We start from the raw sequence: 19,593 nt of genomic DNA, 5'->3' as shown, positions 1-19,593 counted from the left end.
CTCGCCCGCAGCGCATTGCTTTAAATGGAGCCGGCTCTATTGCCATCTCCATTGAATGCAATGCGCTGGACAGCTCCGGCCCGTTTCTAATGAAACGCGGCTAGGAGCAGATTTTCGGGCGATTTGCGGGCGACTTGCACGCACCGGTCACGAGATTCGCGGATGCGCATCCGTCATGCGATCCGCAAATTGCGTGAAAAAATGCCCGTGTGACTAAGGCCTCACTGAAATGTTGTATGAAATGAAGAGTTGCTAGAGGTTTTCTAAGTCCTGCACTTTAGCCATCCACAAAATGAAAGAAAGAAAGCTTTTGGGGGCTCTAGTTAAGGGAGAGCCTCTCCTACTTACCCTCATAGTACAAGCATGGTGCGCCTTGTGCTATTGTACAGGTTGCACACCTAAGGCTGACCTCGATCACTTCTCCCAAGGGTGCTCACACCCATATAGCTTAAAAGCAGGAAACAGTATATGGCTGCTGTAAGGTTCCTTTGAAAGTGGCACAATCCAGATTGATTGTCTTATTTTACAGGCCCTACAATGTTAGCAAACAAGAATGTAGAGAATGAACTAAAGGTTGGAGAATAGAAGTGAGGATGATGGTAAACATTTATCAAGTCTTCCTGTCTCAGGTAGTTAGGTAGGTAGTGGTATCAAACAGTACCAGATAGGCTATTTTAAACCTTTGAGTACATGGCCATTTTTTGATTTTTCATTTGTGGTTTCAACTCCCCACTTAAAAAAAAAATCACAACGTTTATTTTCCCATTAACGTCGCTGTATGAGGGCTTGTGTTTTGAGGTACAAGTTGTAATTTTTCATTGGTCCTATTTAATGTACCATATAATGTACGGAAAAACTTCTATTTAAATTTCTAAGTGCAGTAAAATGGAAAAAAACATAACTGTGACATTTTTAGGGGAGTTTGTTTTTAAGGAGCACACACTGGCAAAAATGACATGATCACTTTATTCGTGCATTGGTCCGATTATGATGATACCAAAACAAAATAGTTTCATATAGTTTTTTTGCTGTACTACTGCTATTTATATAGTTGTTTTTGTTGTACAACTTTTAGAAACTCAAATATGTTTTTAAAAAATTATTTTCTATCTGACCACCATAACTTTATTTTTCCATCATGTAGCTATGTAAAGACTATTTATTTGTGGGATGGCCTACAGTTTCTATCGGTACCATTTCGGGATATAAACGACTTTTTAAATAACTTTTTATGAAATTGGAGAGATACAATATACTGCACTAGGAAAAATGCTATTTCTACACGATTACGAGATATTATTTTCTTGAGCTATTAAATGCCACGAGCATATTTTAAGGCTGGTGTCAAATTAGCATATTTTGGCTCCTTATTTGGTCCATGTTTCGGGGACTGTAGTACAGAGCTGATCTAAATCTATGTATCTGTTCGACTGGTAGTATTTTTCACAGCCATTTTTTTTTAAACTCAGCATGAACTATTTTTTGCATGTTTGCTTCCATATTGCTATTCTTTTCTTTTGGGCAAATATGGATCAATATTTTCCCAGTAGAAACTAAAACACACAGAGGCAAAAATTGATGAAATACTGATGAAATATGGTTGTAATGACATCAGTATCCCAACCATAATACAGATGTATTTAAATACACTTGCCTAAAACTATTTTTATAGCCAGGAATACATGGCAGCCCTGGTGGCCTTCAGAAGGGCCAGGGCTGCCATGATTCCTGAATGGCCCCCAATGATCTCATGGCAGGGAGCCTTTCAGGACATTTAAATGCCACTGAATTAACTGTAGCATTTGAATAGTAAACAGCCACGATTAGAGTATTTCTTACATTGCCCTAGAAGAACACTTCATTTAGCAAAACTCTATACTGGATATGACAATAAATTATTTCCATTATTCTGCATGAATAGAATACTCAGTTTGTTAAATGTTAACTAGAGTAGATTACATTTTATATTTATGCTATTACAGCATCTACTGTTCATAAATAACTAATTGTTTCGAAGTTTTCAGGCTCATCAGCAAGAACTTAAAGTGGCCAAAGAGACACCCATCTATAGACAGCTGTTTCAGGGTTCTCAAGTTTGTCTGATATGAGGTAGTTTTCTACCTTTTCAAGGAGAGCTTATCAAAGGGTTGATAAGATGAGCCACGTATATACTTGTAGTAGGGTGTGATGCAGGTTGCATCTGAGCTGAACTATTATTATGCCAGTAGAGATAAATGGACAATTCTGTTATGATGTTATGCTGTGATATCTGCTGCTTGATCCACACTTTATTCACAGGTGCTATACCTTTGAAGTGGATAGTAATGATGTGCAGAATGATTTATGCGCTATATAACTGCACTTCTCTTTGCTATTGCTTAAGGACTACAGTGTCATATGTTATGGTTGGCATGTCCTAAAACTGTAAGTAGAGCCAATGTTATAAATAGAAGCTGCTGGGCATACCTAGTGAGTTGTGATACAGATTGAGAAAAGTGAAACTGGGTCTGGGCAGTGTAATCTTGCCATAGACATTGCATCTTCTGGGTTGTAAACCGCCACCTTGACCTTTTAACTAAGTTAGCCATAGCCTTGCTTGGAGCTGCTACTTGAAGTACTTCTGAATAATTGATGTGCACACAGACTGCGGTGTGACCAGACTTGCTGGTATAAACCAGTTACGCAGTTGAGGGTTCTGTTCAGGTAAGTTGCCCTGTAAACGTAAAGGCCCATTTAGACACGACGTTTCTATCTCAAAAGTCACTCAAAAGACATATTTTGAGCGATAATTGTGTGCATTTACACAGCAAGATGATCACTCAAAATTCGCTCAAACAGCAGTTTGAGTGACAGTTTTAAACGTTCACTTTGCATACGTATGTAAATAAAGTTTCATGCTTTATGCAGAAGTCAAGTGGAACTGCTATCTTATGTATACAGCTGTTGTCTTCTTGGAGCGCTCAGCTGGTATACAGCTCAGCGCTCTGAGCGGGAAAAAAGGCAGAACACAGTTGGAGCGCTGTTTTCTGCATACTCCTGCTGTGTTTACAGAGTACTCTGCTGGTCTATAGCTGAGCGCTCCAAGCGGGGTATGCAGAACACAGCTGGAGCGCTGTCTTCTTCATACTCCAGCTGTGTTTTCCAAGCAGAATACCAGCTGAAACAATAGTATCAGCAGTATCCCGCTGAGAACTCAGAACTAGCCACTAATAAGGCTCATTGTTCTCTTTCAGCTTGCTGAAAGACAACAATAAATGACTCGTTAACGAAAACTGCACGATGTCCATGCAGTTAGACCCAACGATTCTCGCTCAAAAGATGGCTTAGAGCGATTTTTGAACAAGAATCATTGAGTCTAAATGGGCCTTAACGGAGACTGTAACTGCTGAGTGTGCCTTGCTAGAAGTAACCTCTAAGCTGAGCGCTCTGTTAAGAAACAGTAACCGTCAAGCTTTCTACTTTTCAAAGACTCTGTAACTGCAAAGCCTGTACCCTTTGTGATTGTAACTATAAAGCTCTGTGCCTCGTGTGCAGCAAAGTTTTTAATAGTTATTTGCTGCATGTCTGTCTCCATTTCTGAGCAGTACTTGAAGATTGTGCAGATGAAAGGTTCAAGGGCCATGCGTTAATTTACCTTTTTACCAGCTAATTTATATAAGTTTTGTCCCATGGTGCATTGCATAAAGAAAGATTCAATACATTGCTGGATCTCTCTAGCGAGAGCTAGTGCCTCCAGAGCTGTAGCAATTGCATTTTATCCAACCAAATAATACTCTGCTTTGTTTAAAACCTTAAAACAATTGTCTAGAGATGGGTGTGTCTGCTATAAGGTAGTTTTCTTTGTTTTGAAGTAGAGCTAATTTACATACTTTTTCTCTCCTGTGGAGCATTGACTGAAGTCTCTGTACACCTTTGTAGCTCTTTAATGAGAACCAGTACCCCCACAGAACCCTGGAGAAAAAGACTTAATGTGCTTAATACACACAAGGGTTGTGGGAAAAATGTAAAATTTTCATCTGTGGCTGGAGGTATACTTTAATGTTTCAGCACAGCAACATCTTCACCCAGCGGTGAGAGAGAAGGTAATATTGTCCTCACCAAACAGAACTCTGCAATAACATGAACATGTTCTTATGTGTCTCAGCAATCCTTTTCTGCAGTATGCTGACTCCAGTATTTGAGATTATGATATTCATTTTACAATTATTGAATAATAATAAAATTACTATTTGCATAATGCTGTTCTGGATTCCAGCCACCATTCCTTTCACAATATTTCAGCTATGTATATTTTAAATGCCTGTGTGTGCATCAGACTGTAATGAAGTTCTTATCACCATGTATTTCTGCACAATTAGCTCAGTGAATGCATTGCTAATCAGATTTCACGACATTTACGGAATGGGTTTTAAGATTCCCAAAAGATCACACACTACATTTTAGCGAGACAGTAATGACAAAATCATGAATAGGTGACAAACCATTGTTTTCCCTTTCTATCAGGTGTATTATCTCCAAACTAGACCAGAATATAATTCATTCAGAGTAAATGAAATATAACTGCAGCCATGGAAGCTAAATTTCAGTTCTTTCCCTCTGCAGTCCTTAATCAATGAGAAATTTCAATAGCTTGCACTGACCTTTTCCACAATGAATCGGCTTCCCGGTTTGTTTACCAGGTTCACCTTATGTAACAACTTAAGCCCCATATGATATAAACTCAAATTCCTTATTTTAACACAGTTTTCCTCTAGTGGTAAAGCTATCCACGCTGCGGAGATTGCAGTCACATCATCTAATCCATTCTACTAGAGGAGTGCCAAAAGCCAGTATGATCAAAAGGCCCAAAAACCTTTCATCAGGAATCAGTAATATTAGGCCAGAGTCCTGAAGTCCCTGGTTCATTTTACTTAAGTACCATGCACAAAGATTAGGGAAGTTAATGAAGGCTCAAGCAACAAGAAACGTCAAGCAAGTCTAAAGTTATATGTTAGGGCTTAAGCAGAAAACGTGTTCGCACACATGTTTACGCGCATGAAACTTCAAAATGTGACAGAGCGAACCCATTAATTTCACTGGATTTGTTCTCATGACCATTTTTTCTGCGTGCAAATCCTGCGCGCCAGAAAAGATACCGGTAGGTGCTTGCCTTATCATCCTGCATGTTACGCTGAAAGCTGACATAGAAGTCTACAGCAGGTTAAAAAAATCAAGGGGAAGGGTGTGACCCTGCAGACAACCCTTGTTCATGTGCAAATACACTACATTGTGGTGAATGTATTTGCACATATGTTCATTAGGGTGGCCCATAGAGATATGGCAAAAAATAAAGTGACAGCTACGCAGCAAGACAACTTCCCAATGTGTTACATCTGCTAATAGTAATGTTGGGGTAAAGTTTTTAGCTTTAAATTACATGGTGCTCAAGACTTATGTATATTATGAGAAATGGCGCCTACGTGCAAGATTCACAATTACACAAGCTACAGCATTAATATTAACAATTTGCTTTTCCAAAGCAACCACTATACTTTAAAGCATTAGGTATTCCCAATGGCATTTGTCCTGACAATCTACACATTTGTGCCGTTACTACAAAAATACTCCAAATATATGAAAAAAGTCAAAATTACGACACAAATGATTGTCAGTCAGTGATTAACCCCTTCCAATCCAATTTTGGATTCAGGTTTTCTAAAAGGCTTTCTCTTTTTGCTGTTATACAACAGTGCCATCTGCTGGCTAAAGCCAGTGTGTGTGCGCTAGAGAGGCTCTGAGAGCGGAGTGGCTGGCAATAGACAGTAAGAATACCCTGTCGGATGTCTTCTGACATTGGAGCTGTACACGTTTCAATCAGAATGAAGGAAGACGTCAGACAGTTGATTGGAAAGGGTTAAGGACTGGACAGAAGACTTCTTGGTAATCTGTGTTGGATTGTGATCTGCTTCCATGACTTGAAGCAACAGTTCTTTTTTTTTGTTGTTATTAGTAAAAAGTCTGAAAACTCATGGTGTTTGTGCACAATCTTGTAGACATAAGAACCTGAAACTTTGCCCCAAGTAAAGGTTTGTTAAAAGGAAATAAAATTAAATGGTGTCTTACTTTGTAGTTGAAAGTTGAGTGTTTTGGGCGACCCTAACGTTCATCTGTTGAAGCCCTTATGATGACATTACATTGACATTTCCCAAGATAGTCAGATGACTGGCTTGGGTGCTTTGATATATATTGTGGGGTCAATAATATCCTCACAAGTAAAAGTTTTGGAGTACTGTATGTATAGATCTGTTAGTACAGCAAACTCTGAATACTGAGAATATTGGGTGAAGGGTTCCGAAAAGGTAAGGATAGATAAATATCAGAAAAATAGATAGGAAGATAATAAATAGATATTTAAATGACAAACACCTGGATACCAGACATGCACTGAATAAGTTGTTTGCTTATCCATTGCTAATATTTGTTGATACATATGGTGCTAAATATGTTTTCATAAACAGAACTTTTGACATGCTTTGCATCCATGGGAAATAGATAAGGACTAGAGATGAGCGAGCGTACTCGGAAAAGCACTACTCGCTCGAGTAATGTGCTTTATCCGAGTATCGCTGTGCTCGGGTCTGAAGATTCGGGTGCCGCTGCGGCTGACAGGTGAGTCGCAGCGGGGAGCAGGGGAGAGCGGGCGGGAGAGAGGGAGAGAAAGATCTCCCCTCCGTTCCTCCCCGCTCTCCCCTGCAGCTCCCCGCTTCGTGCCGGCACCCAAATCTTCAGACCCGAACACAGCGATACTCGGATAAAGCACATTACTCGAGCGAGTAGTGCTTTTCCGAGTACGCTCGCTCATCCCTAATAAGGACATATTTGAATGTAATGGGTATGAGACATAGAGATCATTACAGCTGCATCCACTATGTGATTGCTTTGGAAAAATAATTCATTAAAGGTGCAGGATGGAGTAAAGAGTGCAGTGATGTAGTACGGAATAGCAAGCAGCACATGGCAGGATAAAGGCATTGAAATGATGGAAGATGAGCACTGTCAGACGTGTCACCAAAAAGAATGAAATGAAATATGCTTGCTAGTAACTGATCAGGAAGCAAAAACATTTTCTAGGTCAGTGATTATGGATGGCCTAAACATCACTACAAGTATAATCTTACAGAATATAATTGACAATATAGAGCAATAGCAGTAGGTCAGTCATAGCATCTACAGTCCACTTCTCTCACAAACAAACCTTTCCATATAAGCTCTTGTGAACCATTGCTCAAATAAGGAATAACACTCAAAAAAATATACCTAAAGTATGTGACACATTTAGGGCTCAGTCAGACGAGCATTATTTTCCTGAATCTATAGATGCAAAAAAAACCCCAGCTCTATTAGAACCAATGCTTTCCAATGAAAACGGTCATGTCTGGTTTTTTTTTACAAGCGAATGAAAAAATAGGACAACGTTTTGTGATTTGCACAAAAATGCAGTTTTCGTGCCAATCAATGCAACTTTGACAGTTGGAAATCCTACTTTCAAAGCCCTTAAATAAGCCCTAGCTGCAGGAAAAAAAAATAATTATACATCACCTAGAAGCACTGTAAGCTCTGGCGTATCTTCTCCCCGGGTCCCTGGCACTCTTTTTCTTCATGTTCTTCTGGCCAGGGATTGAAAAATCCCCCCATCCTGAAAGCGCTGCCTTTGATTGGCTGAGCGCTATGACCAATCAGAGGCAGCACGCAGCCATTCATTGAATGCCTCTGATTGGTCATTGCGCTCAGCCAATCAGAGTCAGTGCTTTCAAGAGGCAAGTTTTTTTAATTCCCGGCCAGAAGAAGAGCAGTGTGGGGATCTGGAAGGAGACGCCAGAGATGACTGCGCTTCTAAGGTGATGTATAATTTTTTGTGGCAGAGGAACGCATCTTCTCCTATTGAATTCAACGGGGTCAGCGCTGCTGCCGCCAGCCCGATTGACAACAACGTGAAACCCCTGGATGTGACATCCAAGGAATCCTCTCCAGCGATTCTCTCCAATTGCTTTCAATGGGGTTGCACTATATCTGCGAAATTAGGATCATGTGACCGCACAACAAGTGCGAACAAAAAACACGTGTGATGCCTCAGTCATGCATTTTTTACACTGTTTCTACTGGAGACACTATGGTTACTGAAACTACTGAAGCCACTTTGGGAGTCACTGAAACTACTAGGGCCACTATAGGGACACTGTTATTAATTCAGCCTCTGTGGGTGTCACTATTACTAATGCAGCCGCTTTGGGTGTCACTATTAGAAATCATTCACACAGGCATATTTGTGCGACCAAAAATAACTTACACCCACATTTTCAGACACTCCCGCATGTCTTTATGCAAGCAAAGAAGGATGCAGACAGGCTCATTTAAATGGTGCACAAATACGCAATGAATACGCAGGTTTCCTATTGCCTTTTGTGGTGTATAATAACGAATCTAAATAGGTCATGTCGCATATTTTTTTCAAGCAATTGCATAGCGCTTGAATAAATACACTCAGGTGAATGAACCAATTAAAATCAATGCGTTCTATTCACTGCATATTATGTGCACAAAAATTGTGCCCATAGTACGCTGTGCAAATAGGCTCATATGAATGAGCCCTTACTATATAATTACAATCGGCCCTTTGAAGGTAACCAGAAAGCTGATGTGGCCCTCATTGAAAATGAGTTTGACACCACTGAGCTAATTTATGACCACAACAAAGATAAACTTTGCTTTGGTTATAAATTAGCTGATATGAATGTTCAGGAGAGTAGAGATAAAGGCTGCCAACCAAGGACTCAGTGCAGCCTCACTGACAGATTTGAAGTAGAAGACTTTCTGCTGCTTCCTATTTACAGTGTCACATAGAAGCTGCAGAATACAAACAGTGCAAAGTTTATAATAAAACCGTATTCCAAAAAATATTTTCAACCCTAAACACTTAAATTGCAGCAAAAAAAAAAAAAAAGAAAATAGGTGACCATAGCTTTTAAGCGGTTACCTTGTGTACTGTCTACTCCACAACTATTTTTTAATGCATTATGAGGCATACAACTCACCCCACTAAAAAAACAAGCCATCATATGATCATGTTAAGGAAAAAATAAAAATGTTATGACTCTTGGAAGAAAAGAATGAAAAATACACACACACACAAAAAAAACTGTCTGCAATGCCAAGGGGTTAGTTTACGTGAGTTTTTTTTTTACCTCAAATAGTAACATAGTAACATAGTATGTTTGGCTTGAATGAAGACAATGTCCATCTAGTTCAGCCTGCTTTATCCACTTGTTGGTCAAGAGGAAGGCAAAAACCAACCAGCCAATTTAGCTCATTTGGAGGAAAAAAGAAATCTTTCCTGAATCTATGATGGTAGCCCAGTGGTGGCGAACCTATGGCACGCGTGCCAGAGGCGGCACTCAGAGCCTTCCCAGCTGGCACTCACCGCCGTCGGCCGCTCACCACATAGTAAATACCGGCAGGGGTGCCGCAGCTCCCCTGCTGGTATTCACTCAGCAGCGCTGCTAGAGGCGCTGATCCCGGCGCACATTGTGATCTCAGTGTGCAGCCAGGATCCTCCTCCCCCCTCCTCTGACGTCTCCTTACTGGTTCCGCGAGAGCAGGGGAGGGGAAAAGGTGTCCGGCAGCACGTCACATTGTGCTCCTGGGATCAGTGGCAGCAACAGCACCAAGCAGAGGAGGTGGGGGGGGGATTTGGGTCTCAGAGGGGGGCGCTATTACTACAGGGGCCACTATGGGATGTCGCTATTACTACTGAGGGCCACTGTGGGATGTCACTATTACTACTGGCTACTGTGGGATGTCACTATTACTACTGGGGACGCTGTGAGGTGAGTGACACTATTACTACTGGGGGCTGCTATGGGATGCCACTATTACTACTGGGCTGATGTGGGATGTCACTATTACTACTGAGACCACTGTGTGGTGTCACTATTACTACTGGGGGGGCCACTGTGGGATGTTACTATTACGACTCTATTTTTAAAAACAGCCTTGTCCTTTTAAGATTGACGGGGGAAAAATAATACGTCGTGATAAGCCCCGCCCCCTGACATGTTGGCACTTTACAATAAATAAGTGGGTTTTGGGTTGCAGTTTGGCCACTCGGTCTCTAAAAGGTTCGCCCATCACTGTGGTAGCCAGAGTAATCCCTGGATCAACATTTGAGATCAACAACCCGCTGGTCACCTAATATCTATATCCTGTAATATCATAGCGTTCTAGAAAGACATCTAGCCTCCTCAGAACAAATGAAAACAGTATATTCAAGTTTCATTCTACTGCAGCTCATTGATGTTGAAAGTTATATACAGTATGTAACCAATGTCTATACAGAAAACATGAGCTCAAGTTTATGTTTATATCATTTATATAACTTTAATTAGATATAGAATTGTGGTCACATTTGAACTATAATTGTGTCAGCCTCAATGAGATTCTTCCCAATTCAAATATACAGTCCTATAGGGCTAATCACAAAAGGATGCAGTCTAGGTTGATCGTCTTTTAATGGCTGGTGGTTAGAGATGAGCGAGCACCAAAATGCTCGGGTGCTCATTGCTCGAGTCGCACTTTTCGTAATGCTCGAGAGCTCGTTTCGAGTAACGTACCCCATTGAAGTCAGTGGGAGACTCGAACATTTTTGTATGGGGCCGATGCTCCGCATAGGTGATGACTAGAGATGAGCGAGCACCAAAATGCTCGGGTGCTCGTTACTCGAGTCGAACTTTTCGCGATGCTCGACGGTTCGTTTCGAGTAACGAACCCCATTGAAGTCAATGGGCGACTCAAGCATTTTTGTATATCGCCGATGCTCGCTAAGGTTTTCATTTGTGAAAATCTGGGAAATTCAAGAAAGTGATGGGAACGACACAGAAACGGAGAGGGCAGGCGAGGGGCTACATGCTGGGCTGCATCTCAAGTTCCCAGGTCCAACTATTCAGCCACAATAGCGGCAAGAGTGCCCCCCCCCTCCCAACAATTTTTACTTCTGAAAAACCCTCATTAGCAAGGCATACCTTAGCTAAGCATCACACTACCTCCAACAAAGCACAATCACTGCCTGCATGACACTCCGCTGCCACTTCTCCTGGGTAACATGCTGCCCAACCCCCCCCCCCCCCCCCGCACGACTCAGTGTCCACAGAGCACACCAAAGTGTCCCTGCGCAGCCTTCAGCTGCCCTCATGCCACACGCTGGCCTCATAGCCACACCACCCTCATGTCTATTTGTAAGTGCGTCTGCCATGAGGAGGAACCACAGGCACACACTGCAGAGGGTTGGCAGGGCCAGGCAGCGACCCTCTTTAAAAGGGGCGGGGCGATAGCCCACAATGCTGTACAGAAGCAATGAGAAATCCAATCCTGTGCCACCTCCATCAGGAGCTGCACACGTGGGCATAGCAATGGGGAACCCATGTGCCACACACTATTCATTCTGTCAAGGTGTCGCATAGCTCAATCCACACTGCAAGGGGAAAGCCGTCTGCGCTCTGCCCCCTACCCAAGTCAGTCAGTGTCTTTGTGCCAGACAGGTCAAACACCACGATGGGAGCTAAGTTTGCACCAACAGAATAGGTGGCTCCTAGGAAACCCAAGACATGAACCAAAAATTGATCTGACCGGCCAAACATGGCAGACTTGCACCGCGGCCACAACATAGGCCTCGGCCCTCAGCTTCAGCAATCCTAGGCAGGAAGCGGACTTTCACTGCACCCAGGACATAGGCCTCTGCACAAACCCTCAGCAATCGCGGGCCTACAGCGGACTCCAATGCTAGCATAGCTGTGCACGTCTCATTAGCGCTGTATTGCTCCTGTAGTTTGTCCCAATGCAGTGCCCCGGATAGTAGAGCTAACGTCAGATTAAATACTGGTGGGCTCCGGCCCACACTGCATGCCCCAGTCAGACCGGGGTTTTTTATAAATAGTCACAGGCAGGTACAACTCCGCAATGGGAATTCCGTGTGCACCGACAGCATGGGTGGCTCCCTGGAACCCACCGCCGGTACATAAACAAATCACATTGCAGTGCCCAGCACAGCTGAGGTAACGTCAGGTTTAATGCAGGTGGGCTTCGGCCCACACTGCATGCCCCAGTCAGACTGGGGTTCTTTATAAGTAGACACATGCAGTTACAACTCCGTGTGGACCGACAGCATAGGTGGGTCCCAGGAAACCACCGGCGGTACATAAATATATCCCATTGCATTGCTCAGCACAACTGAAGTAACGTCCGATTAAATGCAGGTGGTCTTCGGCCCACACTGCATGCCCCAGTCTGACTGGGGTTTTTAATACATAGACACTGGCAGGTACAAATCCCTAATGTGAAGTCCCTGTGGACCCACAGCATGGGTGGCTCCCTGGAACCCATCGGCGGTACATAAATGTATCCCATTGCAGTGCCCTGCTCAGCAGAGCTAACGTCACATACAATATAGGTGTGCTTCGGCCCACAGTGCATGCCCCAGACAGACTGGTAATATGTACCTTAACAGTAACCGCGTTGGTGGAAATATGGTGGCGACTGCGGACCTAGTAGCGCGGTTTTATTTAGTTGGTTTTCGGAATGTGGCCAGGATTAAGTGGGCCGTGGCGGGGGGATGGTGGGGGGGGGCTCTCTTGTTGTGTCGGTAAAGGTGAAATTCTTGGACTGCCACCAGACGGACCAATGCAAAGGTATTTGCCAAGAATGTTTTCATTGTTGGAGGAGGAGGGGGATGTTTTTGAGGCCCTACGTGTCCTCTCCACGTGTCCGTGGTTATATGCACCTTAACAGTAACCGCGTTGGTGGGAAATGGCCTCGCCACCATCATGTCTTTGGAAAGCCTCCGTTTCCACACCCCAGTGACATAGCATTAGCAGCGGTATAGGCAGAGCCCAGAATTAGTAACATTTCAGCAGTAGCATTAGGGACAGCATTATAGGGGGAGCACAGTATTAGTTCCATTTCAGTAGTAGTAGCAGTCCAGACAGGCCCCAGTAACAATTCCGAAGCAGCAGAATAGGGGGAGCACAGTATTAGTTCCATTTCAGTAGTAGTAGCAGTCAAGACAGGCCCCAGTAACAATTCCGAAGCAGCAGTATAGGGGGAGCACAGTATTAGTTCCATTTCAGTAGTAGTAGTAGTCAAGACAGGCCACAGTAACATTCCCGTTGCAGCAGTTTAGGGAGATAACAGTCTCTTTCACATTTCAGTAGTTGCAGTATAGACAAGACCCCAGTGACATTTATGTAGCAAATGTGTGGGCCAACCCCACACACCTTGCTGTAGCATGAGTGCAGGCGAAGCCCATAAAAATTACTAGGATTACACTGTAGGCGAGGGCCCAAAAAAATTGGTGTACCAACAGTACTAATGTACCTCAGAAAAATTGCCCATGCCTAACCAAGAGGGCAGGTGAAACCCATTAATCGCTTTGGTTAATGTGGCTTAATTTGTAACTAGGCCTGGAGGCAGCCCAGTTAAAATAAAAATTGTTCAGGTGCAAGTTTCAACGCTTCAATGAGAAATGAAACTTATAAACATTGTTTACAAAAGTAATATGACTGAGCCTTGTGGGCCTAAGAAAAATTGCCCGTTCGGCGTGATTACGTGAGGTTTCAGGAGGAGGAGCAGGAGGAGGAGGATGAATATAATACACAGATTGATGAAGGTAAAAGGTCCCCGTTTTTGATGGTGATAGAGAACGATGCTTCCATCCGCGGGTGCAGCCTACGTATTGTTTAGGTACCGCTGCTGTCCGCTGGTGGTGAAGAGAAGTCTGGGGAAATCCAGGCTTTGTTCATCTTTATGAGTGTAAGCCTGTCGGCACTGTCAGTTGACAGGCGGGTACGCTTATCCGTGATGATTCCCCCAGCCGCACTAAACACCCTCTCTGACAAGACGCTAGCCGCAGGACAAGCAAGCACCTCCAGGGCATACAGCGCGAGTTCAGGCCACGTGTCCAGCTTCGACACCCAGTAGTTGTAGGGAGAAGAGGCGTCACGGAGGACGGTCGTGCGATCGGCTACGTACTCCCTCACCATCTTTTTACAGTGCTCCCGCCGACTCAGCCTTGACTGGGGAGCGGTGACACAGTGTTGCTGGGGAGCCATAAAGCTGGCAAAGGCCTTGGAGAGTGTTCCCCTGCCTGCGCTGTACATGCTGCCTGATCTCCGCGCCTCGCCTGCTACCTGGCCCTCGGAACTGCGCCTTCTGCCACTAGCGCTGTCGGATGGGAATTTTACCATCAGTTTGTCCGCCAGGGTCCTGTGGTATGGCATCACTCTCGAACCCCTTTCCTCTTCGGGTATGAGAGTGGAAAGGTTCTCCTTATACCGTGGGTCGAGCAGTGTATACACCCAGTAATCCGTAGTGGCCAGAATGCGTGTAACGCGAGGGTCACGAGAAAGGCATCCTAACATGAAGTCCGCCATGTGTGCCAGGGTACCTGTACGCAACACATGGCTGTCCTCACTAGGAAGATCACTTTCAGGATCCTCCTCCTCCTCCTCCTCAGGCCATACACGCTGAAAGGATGACAGGCAAGCAGCATGTGTACCCTCAGCAGTGGGCCAAGCTGTCTCTTCCCCCTCCTCCTCATGCTCCTCCCCCTCCTCCTCCTCCTCAACGCGCTGAGATATAGACATGAGGGTGCTCTGACTATCCAGCGACATACTGTCTTCCCTCGCCTCCGTTTCCGAGCGCAAAGCGTCTGCCTTTATGCTTTGCAGGGAACTTCTCAAGAGGCATAGCAGAGTAATGGTGAAGCTAATGATTGCAGCATCGCTGCTCACCATCTGGGTAGACTCCTCAAAGTTTCCAAGGACCTGGCAGATGTCTGCCAACCAGGCCCACTCTTCTGTAAAGAATTGAGGAGGCTGACTCCCACTAAGCCGCCCATGTTGGAGTTGGTATTTCACTATAGCTCTACGCTGGGTGGCAGCGTCCGTGTTGGACTTGCGGAAATGTGCGCTGAGCCGGCGCACCTTTCCGAGCAGGTCTGACAAGCGTGGGTAGCTTTTCAGAAACCGCTGAACCACCAAATTAAAGACATGGGCCAGGCATGGCACGTGCGTGAGGCTGCCGAGCTGCAGAGCCGCCACCAGGTTACGGCCGTTGTCACACACGACCATGCCCGGTTGGAGGCTGAGCGGCGAAAGCCAGCGATCGGTCTGCTCTGTCAGACTCTGCAGCAGTTCATGGGTCGTGGGCCTCTTCTCTCCTAAGCTGAGTAGTTTCAGCACGGCCTGCTGGCACTTGCCCACCGCTGTGCTGCCACCCCGCGCGATCCCGACTGGTGGCGACGTGCTGCTGCTGACACATCTTGATTGCGAGACAGAGGTTGCGTAGGAGGAGGAGGGGGAGGGTGGTTTAGTGGAGGAAGCACACACCGCCGCAGATACCAGCACCGAGCTGGGGCCCGCAATTCTGGGGGTGGGTAGGACGCTCTGACTCGGTCCCAGCCTCCACTAAATTCACCCAATGTGCCGTCAGGGAGATATAGTGGCCCTTCCCGCCTGTGCTTGTCCACGTGTCCGTTGTTAAGTGGACCTTGGCAGTAACCGCATTGGTGAGGGCGCGTACAATGTTGCGAGAGACGTGGTCGTGCAGGGCTGGGACGGCACATCGGGAAAAGTAGTGGCGACTGGGAACCGAGTAGAGCGGGGCCGCCGCCGCCATCATGTTTTTGAAAGCCTCCATTTCCACAAACCTATACGGCAGCATCTCCAGGCTGATCAATTAGGCTATGTGCACGTTTAACGCTTGAGCGTGCGGGTGCATGGCGGCATACTTGCGCTCGCGCTCAAACAGTTGCCCTAGCGACAGCTGGACGCTGCGCTGAGAGACATTGCTGGATGGGGCCGAGGACAGCGGAGGTGAGCGTGTGGGTGCAGGCCGGGAGACGGTTGTGCCTGTGTCCTGAGAGGGGGGTTGGATCTCAGTGGCAGGTTGGGGCACAGGGGGAGAGGCAGTGGTGCAAACCGGAGGTGGTGAACGGCCTTCGTCCCACCTTGTGGGGTGCTTGGCCATCATATGCCTGCGCATGCTGGTGGTGGTGACGCTGGTGGTGATGTCTCCCCGGCTGATCTTGGCGCGACAAACCTTGCACACCACAGTTCGTCGGTCGTCTGCACTCTCAGTGAAAAACTGCCACACCTTTGAGCACCTCGGCCTCTGCAGGGTGGCATGGCGCGAGGGGGCGCTTTGGGAAACAGTTGGTGGATTATTCGGTCTGGCCCTGCCTCTACCCCTGGCCACCGCACTGGCTCTTCCAACCTGCCCTGCTGCTGCACTTGCTGTCCCCTCTGAAGACCTGTCCTCAGTAGGCTTAGCAAACCAGGTGGGGTCAGTCACCTCATCATCCAGCTGCTCTTCCTCCGAATCCTCTGTGCGCTCCTCCCTCGGACTTACTGCCCTTACTACTACCTCACTGATAGAAAACTGTGTCTCATCGTCATCGTCCTCCTCACCCACTGAAAGCTCTTGAGACAGTTGCCGGAAGTCCCCAGCCTCATCCCCCGGACCCCGGGAACTTTCCAAAGGTTGGGCATCGGTCACGATAAACTCCTCTGGTGGGAGAGGAACCATTGCTGCCCAATCTGGGCAGGGGCCCGAGAACAGTTCCTGGGAGTCTGCCTGCTCCTCAGAATGTGTCATTTTCATGGAGTGAGGAGGCTGGGAGGAAGGAGGAGCAGCAGCCAGAGGATTTAGAGTTGCAGCTGTGGACGGCGTAGAAGACTGGGTGGTCGATAGATTGCTGGATGCACTTTCTGCCATCCACAACAGGACCTGCTCACACTGCTCATTTTCTAATAAAGGTCTACCACGTGGACCCATTAATTGTGAGATGAATCTGGGGACCCCAGAAACTTGCCTCTCTCCTAATCCCGCAGCAGTCGGCTGCGATACACCTGGACCAGGAGCTCAGCCTGTGCCCACACCCTGACTTAGGCCTCCGCGTCCTCGCCCGCGTCCACGTCCTCTAGGCCTACCCCTACCCCTCACCATGGTGTATTACGAGTAGAGCAGAAACAGAACGCTGTAATTAAATGTGCCGCTTATTGGCCTGTGGTTGCAGGCTGACTTCGCGTACGTAACGCACTGAAGAGGCAGGCAACAATTATGCGCAAGGCTGGGTATTAATTCAACAACTACTAGCCCCAGCAGAGACGCTGTAAACGGAAGGCACTGACAGGCAGGCCAAATCTTGTATATTTTTAAACTTTGTGGAAACAACCACACTGCCTGTGATATGCACTGTATTTCGATTGCCCTGTTGGAGGCTGACTTCACGTACGTAACGCACTGAAGAGGCAGGCAACAATTATGTGCAAGGCTGGGTATTAATTCAACAACTACTACCCCCAGCAGAGACGCAGTAAACTGAAGGCACTGACAGGCAGGCCAAATCTTGTATATTTTTTAACTTGGTGGGAACAACCACACTGCCTGTGATATGCACTGTATTTCGATTTCCCTGTTGGAGGCTGACTTCGCGTATGTAACGCACTGCAGAGGAAGGCAACAATTATGCGCAAGGCTGGGTATTAATTCAACAACTACTACCCCCAGCAGAGACGCTGTAAACGGAAGGCACTGACAGGCAGGCCAAATCTTGTATATTTTTTTAACTTGGTGGGAACTGTGATAGACATGATGATTAGTCAGTGTAAAATGTCTATTGATTTGTACTAAACTAGATGTATTACGCAGCTGTAGTAACTTTAACTCTTAGAGGCTAACGACTGCATAATCTCATTATGGTAATTGCTGGACAATGGCATGGTGAAAAGATGTGTGTTTTGTGACTTCAGCCTAATGTGGAACTCTGCTTCATAAGGAAAGAGTTAAATCACAGTGCTATATATATATATATATATATATATATATATATATATATTGCTTGTGTTCATCTTGGATGTTTCCCCAGCCCTGCCCCACACAGAAACTTCTTAAATAACACAGAGACCTCTCAAACAATGACTTGTCACGTACACAGAAATTCCTATGTCTAAACTGCATGCTAAAGAGGACAAAGTCATAACTACACGGGATTTGAGAGAAGGTGGGCAGGAAGGAGGGGAGGATTCTATATAACCTAGCGAATAAGAATATATGTATGTTACTGATGTAATCTGTTGCACGCCCATAAAAGGGCGGTTATCATGTGTTACAATAAAAGCCTGAGACTCTACACATTTGGGTAGAGACTCTCCCAGTTTTAGACCAGCACCTGTGTCTGATCTGGTCGATGATGTGTGCACACTATACAATTTGGAAGCTACAGAATACCCCGAAACCTGCTGGAGGAAAATATGATCCAGTTCAGGACAACCACACTGCCTGTGATATGCACTGTATTTCGATTGCCCTGTTGGAGGCTGACTTTGCGTACGTAATGCACTGCAGAGGCAGGCAACAATTATGCGCAAGGCTGGGTATTAATTCAACAACTACTACTCCCAGCAGAGACGCTGTAAACGGAAGGCACTGACAGGCAGGCCAAATCTTGTATATTTTTTAACTTGGTGGGAACAACCGCACTGCCTGTGATATGCACTGTATTTCGATTGCCCTGTTGGAGGCTGACATTGCGTACGTAACGCACTGCAGAGGCAGGCAACAATTATGCACAAGGCTGGGTATTAATTCAACAACTACTACCCCCAGCAGAGACGCAGTAAACGGAAGGCAGTGACAGGCAGGCCTAATATTGTATTTTTTTGAACTTTTTGGGAAAAAGCCCACTGCCTGTGATATACACTGTATTCCGATTTCCCTGTTGGAGGCTGACTTCACGTACGTAACGCACTGCAGAGGCAGGCAACAATTATGCGCAAGGCTGGGTATTAATTCAACAACTACTACCCCCAGCAGAGACGCAGTAAACTGAAGGCAGTGACAGGCAGGCCTAATATTGTATTTTTTGGAAGTTTTTGGGAAAAAGCCCACTGCCTATATAGCCAGTATACCTCTTTCCCTGCCTCACCAGTACTGCCCCTATACTGAGTAAAATGACTGCAGACTGAGGACGCTATGGTCTGCACGCCCGATATACAAAAAAAAAAAATTGTGCAACACTGCTAAAAGCAGCCTCAACAGTACTGCACACGGTCCGATGTGGCCCTAAGAAGGACCGTTGGGGTTCTTGAAGACTAAAATAACACCTAACACTCTCCCTATAGCAGCAGCAGCATCAGCAGCACTGTCCCTGATCTATGTCAGCATGCATCTGTGGCGAGCCGCGGGTGGGGCAGATTTAAATACTGGGGTGTCATCTGATCTCCCTAGCCACTCAATGCAGAGGGGTGGTATAGGGCTGGAACGTCACAGGAGGAAGTTGTAATGCCTTCCATGTCTTTCTATTGGCCAGAAAAGGGCACAAATTTCTCAGAGATGAAAGTGAAAGTAACTCGAACATCGCGTGGTGCTCGTCTCGAGTAACGAGCATCTCGAACACCCTAATACTCGAACGAGTATCAAGCTCGGACGAGTATGCTCGCTCATCCCTAGTGATGACTTGACAAACACCAGAAAACATCAGAAAGTCATGGAAACACCACAAAAACG

This window comes from Eleutherodactylus coqui, chromosome 2, assembly GCF_035609145.1.
Source record: "Eleutherodactylus coqui strain aEleCoq1 chromosome 2, aEleCoq1.hap1, whole genome shotgun sequence".
NCBI classification, from domain to species: domain Eukaryota; kingdom Metazoa; phylum Chordata; class Amphibia; order Anura; family Eleutherodactylidae; genus Eleutherodactylus; species Eleutherodactylus coqui.
This window is presented reverse-complemented; position numbering follows the sequence as displayed.